The sequence below is a fragment of the Elgaria multicarinata genome, chromosome 4, assembly GCF_023053635.1.
Source record: "Elgaria multicarinata webbii isolate HBS135686 ecotype San Diego chromosome 4, rElgMul1.1.pri, whole genome shotgun sequence".
Lineage (NCBI taxonomy): Eukaryota > Metazoa > Chordata > Lepidosauria > Squamata > Anguidae > Elgaria > Elgaria multicarinata.
Genome location: NC_086174.1, coordinates 61,859,998 through 61,866,465, shown reverse-complemented (window position 1 = coordinate 61,866,465; position 6,468 = coordinate 61,859,998).

The following is a 6,468-nucleotide window of genomic DNA, read 5'->3' as shown; positions in this document are numbered from 1 at the left end:
ACAACCAGCTGTCGACCAGGGACCAATGAAGTAGGACATGGTGCAACAGCACCTTCCCACCCATGTTCCCCAGCAACTGGTACACAGAGGCTTACTGCCTCTGATACTGGAGGTAGCACATGTTGTAGGACTTTTTCCTGACTAAACATGCATAGGATCGCATTCTAAATATTTTAGTGCTAAGTTACACACTTGTTTACTCAGTAAAGTCTTGAACTACCAGTAGCTTATGTATTGCCAAAGAAAGCAAGAGACTTTTTCTACTTAATGACATACCAACTTATCTGTAAAATGTAAATCCTGCTGCTGAGACACATTCCTATGAAACTACACAAAGTTCAGATTGCTCAACTTGTTTTGGGCCATTTCCACATTCATCTGGCATTCTTTAGAGATTCACCACAGGATCTCAGGGAAGCAAAGGAAATGGATTCCTGCTGTGGATTTCCCTCTGTTGTTCAAAAATGTCAGTATCTCTTATGTCAATATTTGAAGAGACAGTCTCCATTTCTGTTGGGCAAGCATCAGAGAATTTATTGGTGGGGGGAGGCGGGTAACACACATACATTTGATTGCGCTCTGCAGAAAATTTAAACTTTAGACGTTTTCAGTTTAAAAATAAGAAAAATGTTCAGTCCCCCCCCCCAAAAAAAACAATATTGCAGGGAAAAGTGTATAATTTAGTGCCAGTTTAGTCAGGAGTCTACCCCTCCCACCCAAAAAATAATGCTTTAGGCCAGGATGCTGTGCGCACTTTCCAGGGAGTAGGCACCTATTAAATATGGTGTAGCTTACTTCTGAGTAACATGCACTGTTAGAACAGTAGCAGGGCAGCAAGAGAGGAAGAATCAGTCATGGCTAGTGTCAAAGGGCTGGCAAATACCAGGGCCTGAGGGCCAGTGGACAGCTCACTGAGCTGGCTGGACTTCCATTTAAATTTTGCATAGGGCTCCTGGTAAAGCCTTACTGCCCTGTTTTTCCCAGGAGCCTGGTTCAGAGAGAACTTACCCTTTCTCCCCTCTATTTCTGCCGTGCATATAGGAGGTGGGTTCTCTCATGTCAAGTTACGGTCGAGGTGGGATCTCTCATGTCACATTAGGCTCATGGGAATGAGATGGTGAACGCGGAGTGGAAAGGCTACGTCACTGGGGCATGCATGCAGGCATTTCATTGGTTTACATACCTTGCTCATTAGGAGAACTCACTGACTGGCTTTGCCAGTGGGCTCCCAAGATTCTGGAACTGCCCCCCCCCCCCCAAATAGGTCCTGCCCTGTTGCATGGTAGCTTCTTAACTATTTGGCTAGAGACAAGGAATCCTCTGAAAAGACAGGTTGCTTACCTGTAACTGTAGTTCTTCAAGTCATCATCTGTGCATTCACACAGGCGCCACAGCCCTTGTGTGTAATGCACAGAGGACATGAAGATGTGTACTGTCTCTAATAACTAGATTACTCTTGTGAAAGTTTACAAGCAGAAACTACGCTTCATCAACAATAAGCTTTCTAAATATTTCTGAAAGTTGTATTTATAATATCCCACACCTTCACTGTTTTAAATACTCCCAGGGCAGTAGTTACAACATAGTCTAAACAGTAAAATAACCATCTTCAAAGGCTCTGCAGTAGTCAAGCTTGAAGGTAACTAGTTCATGAGTAACTTAGGCTAGGTCCAACTGCTCTACATAGGGACATAGCTAGCTAGGGCTGATGGAAGTTGTAGATGTTAAATAGTATTGAGGACAAGGTGGCACCCCACAAGCTCACAAAACAAAGGTCACAGGAGGGAACAGAACCTCCTTCCTTTCTAGGAATGACTCTCAAACAAGGACTGGAACCACCAAAACATAGTATCTCCTAAGCCCAACTCAGCCAGTCAGTCCAAAAGAACGCCACTGAGAAATCCAGTGGAACTACGTAATAAGTTTTTTTTCTCCTCACCCATTCCCTTGCATAAGTCATCCAGCAGTGTGACCAAGTCTGTTTCCAGAATCTGGACACCACATGTGTTGGACCTGTTATTATTAGAAACAAGCCCATAGCTGCCATGGTCAACAATAACATCTTGAGGCACTACAGACAAAGGAGTCCTGGCATTGGAGTTCTCAAACTTTGGGTTCTCAACACTACCTTTGCAACTACCTCCATGAACCTGGGCAGGGAGACTGTAGAGCAGTGAGGTGAACTGCTCACCAACAGAATCCCAAACTGTCGAGTTCCCAATATCAGGTATAGATACTCAAAACTGGCAGACTGGAACAAAGTACCCAAACAGAGAGGTGGAGTTTTTGTAGGTCAAGACTACTCCCCACCCTCCAGTCATAGTTGATGCTGTACTGATAACACAGTGGAAATATCTGGGAGAGATTAACATCACTGTCCAACCAGGTCTCGGTCACACAAGTCAGGTAAGCACCTTCTTGCAGGATGAGGTCATTGATGGAAAAAGTTGTTCCTATTAACTAAAGCTATTCCTATTAACTTAGCCTTCACTAACAGCACCTTCAGACTCAACGAGACTACAGCCAAACCACTAGCATTGTCAAGGTTGGAAGGAGAAAGGATACAAAGATGTCTAATTTTCATTCTCCTAACTTGGTATCTCAGCCCTCCACTGCCATAATAACTCTACCCTCTATCACTCTGTCCCATCTCTCTCCTGGGCCTCTGTTTCTCCCACATCCCCAAGTACATACTGGTCTCTCCAAGCTTTCTTAGGCCTAAACCAACGTTGCCCTTAAACAGAAATGCAATGCAGCTTTTAAAATAGTTAAACTCACACATAGTAACATTGACCCTAATCTCTCATGTTCTACCCGGGGCAGAAACAGGAACTAATTCTATTCCTCAACCCCACCCAACCCAAGTAACCCGCATTACTAGTACAGCTCCTGACTCCACCTCCCAAACTATCAAAGGATTCCTCTTCATAATAAATGGGCCCTTGGCCTTTGGTCGCCCAAACCAAAAAACCCAAAGGGACAACTCCCCCAAAGGGAGGGAGCATTCCCTTAATGCAGTCAATAAAATTCAGTTAAAATGGCAACATGCATAAAAAATGTTTGTTCTATGAGGCTTAGGTTAATAATTTAGGTTAAGAATTCATTTTCTCCGAAAAAAACCCGCTTACTTTATCCCATCAAGCCCATTGTCCACATACAAAAATGTTATTCCTCAAGCATCAAAGACACTGTTTAGTGGAGTTGGAAGAGTCGGCTCATGTGTGATATTCCAAGATTTCATGTTAGACTTTCAGAGCCAGGCTCTGTCACAAACAATAATTATGCCTGTCTGAATTGTGCCAGCTACTGCTTAAACTGTTTTGACTGGTTAAGCAGAAGCACCTTTTGAACCATTTAGAACTAGGCAAAACCACAGTGGCAGCAGTACAAGAAGATTCCAAGAGAAGCAAAAAATAATAATAATCCCTGTCCCTTTTTGTTCAGGTCAATTTCATCTTGATCACTTATTAGACTTTTGATTTGGGATTTACTTAATGGAAATTCAGCTGAAGATTTAAAATTAATCCTCCACATTTTATTAAGACTGTTAATTAAAATGAGCATGTTTTAAGATATATTAAAGAATGTAAACTGAATATATTTGAAATTATAGAATGGTACTGAAAGCTACTCTATTAAAAGAAAACTGGAATACAGAGCAAGTAATATAGTGCCTTTAATCAGACCAGGTAGTCTGTAAAGAAAGTGGAAACAAATGCTTGAGCCCCATATTTTAAAGGAGGCTTAGGTGTCCAAAAAAGGAGGAAGTTAATATGTTGTTATTTTTTGCCAATTATGATGTTCTGTCCTTACTGGAGATTAGATTATACAAATCACCCCAAGATAGTATAGTAAAAAAATGTCAGCAACAAATTATAGATTGTTAACTATTGTTCTACCTCTTATACAATTTGATCTAGGTTTCAACCCCTTGCACACTTGCTTGTAAGTAAGTCCAACTGAACTTAGTGTGACTTCCTTCAGAGTAAACCAGGATTGAATTGGGCAGTAGGGGCCTAGGGATTTATAATTCACTTAACCCATCGCTTTAGCCCTATGCTAGGCAGTACCAATTTAAAACAGCAGGTGGAAGCTTACATAAGTAAATCTCCTCTACACAAAAATATTTCCTGCTTGTAGAAAGCTAGTATGTCAGGGAGAAGGCTACATTAGAATCCTTCTTATCACCATCTACTTTTCTACGTAGCGGGGCTTTTTCAAGAATGGTTTTTTCCATTCGTTTTCCCCAAACAGCACCCCCTCCCATGCTATTCAGAAACAGTGTTTGAAATGGAATAGAACTTCAGAACAGTTTATGAAATGGCATGACAATGTGCTGTTCCAAGTTAAGAATTATATTGGGTCATCACAAGGTCCTTGGGGAGACCTAAATAACTCTTAAATACTAGCCAAAGCTTCCATAAGTAACTGTTGAGGAAGGCCCTGATGAGTTTGTATCCTTCTATTGGATGGCATCCAACCATGCCCCAGTGCTAACGATGCTGCACTAGCATAAACCAGCACTTCTGCAATGTAACTAGCACTTGGTAGGGCAATGGGAAAAATCAGCAATTTGCTGTTGAAATTCAGTAACAAATGCCTGCTGTTCCACATTGCCCTAACAAGCGCTACTTATGTTACGCAAATGTTGCTTTGCACTAGCACAATGTCATTAGTGCTAGCGCTGGAGCACAGTTGGATACTACCCAGAGTTTCCTTTTATGTAGCTTTATTGTTTTAATTTAGTATTTTTTAAAAAATTAGTTCTCTGTTTTATGTATTTTTTAAGCTGAAAGGCAATATAGAAACGTTACAAATAAGTATCAACAAGCAAGCATGAACACTAGCCATTAGCAGCTGCTAAACACAGGCCTATAATTTTTGGCAGCCTAATTGAAATGATCTCAATTGCTTAATCAGTCATCAGGTGCAGTTCTAGATTAAACAAAAATATGAGAGGGCATTTAGCTGATTGGCTTGTTATTACTAAGGCTCATCTTGATCACCTTTATGTCCTACATCTATACCATCTCTGGTAAAACCTTGTAAAACCACACTTATTATGAATTAAGGTCCTTTGATTCAAGTATTTATGCTACTATAATTAAATATAAAAGAAATTGAGATGCCTTAATGTCAATGAACACTTTTCCTGGAACACAATGGCAAACCCCAAAGGGCCTTTTATTCTGGATTCCAAGTGGCATCCTACCTGATACGCCCTGTTTGGGGAGAAAATGATAAAACACATGGGTTCCTAAGTGGCGGCTAAGTTTCCCAAAGTTAGTTGTAATAATCTCTGTTCCAGCCACCTTCTATTACTATTGCACTTCTAAGTATGGTATTGGCCAAAAAGAGTGGTAGAAAAGATCTGGCAAGGCTCTTGCACATCAAAATAAGCTTAACTTTAATTTTCATTAGGAATCGGAGAGTTAATACAGCCCCTGATTCTCCCAGCTGGGCTAATTTGATGCCCATTTTGAGATACATAGCTCAGATTTGTATTAAGTTTCTTCTCCAGCCACTTTGCTAATTTGCTGTAATCTGATGTTCAACAGCATCATAAGATTGAAAATGATCAACAAGATGATCGGATGACCATCAAATTCCTCACTTTGGCCTGGAACAACATGCTTCATTCACTGGCTGCCTCTCAATCATTTTAGAAGGTAATACCTATGTCAGAGTACGCGCTTCCCTTCTTCCAGTCCAAAGAAAGACACACAGTCTGCTGGTCCAATTACTCACAAATATAATTTCTAACAACCATCCACCACCACCGACTTCATCCACTACCCAACAACAATATGAACATTATCTACAGAATATATACACAGGGTTTCCAGCCTGACCTGCAACATCCCAGCTGCTGCTAATCAGCACACCCTGGTTGATGCAATTTGCTCCCTTCATTTCAGGAGCTTGGTTAACCCTTACCATTCAGGTCTGTAAAATCCTTTTTTATTTAGAGTGAATACACTGACAACCTAATGTGACACAGGCCAGGTACCCTATATCCCAGGTTGTGATGGTTTCTAGGAACTGGAAGGAATGGAAGATTTCATCACAAGTGGTTCTTTAAATAATGCTTCTTTGATCTTGGGCTTACCTTCCTAAATTAACAATGAGAGCAGAAATGAAAGAAAGCAGATGTTTTAGTCTACAATGTGTTCAATATTTGAAGCTCTGTAGAGAATCTTGTTCTAATCACAAAACTGGAACTAATTTAAAACTGATCTTCAAATCAGTTTCACATAGGGTGGCTTGCAAAGAAGTTAGTTACTCTAGTTAAGCTTTGAATGAAATTATGACATAATTGTAGTATACCTACTTACATGGAGTAAGCTGAACTGAGTTGGACTGAGTATTTCTGAGTAAATATGTATAGCATTGTGCTGTCACACTCACTTTCAGTGAAGCACACACAGCCCTGACAGTGCAATGCTCTACATGCCTATTCAGAAGAAA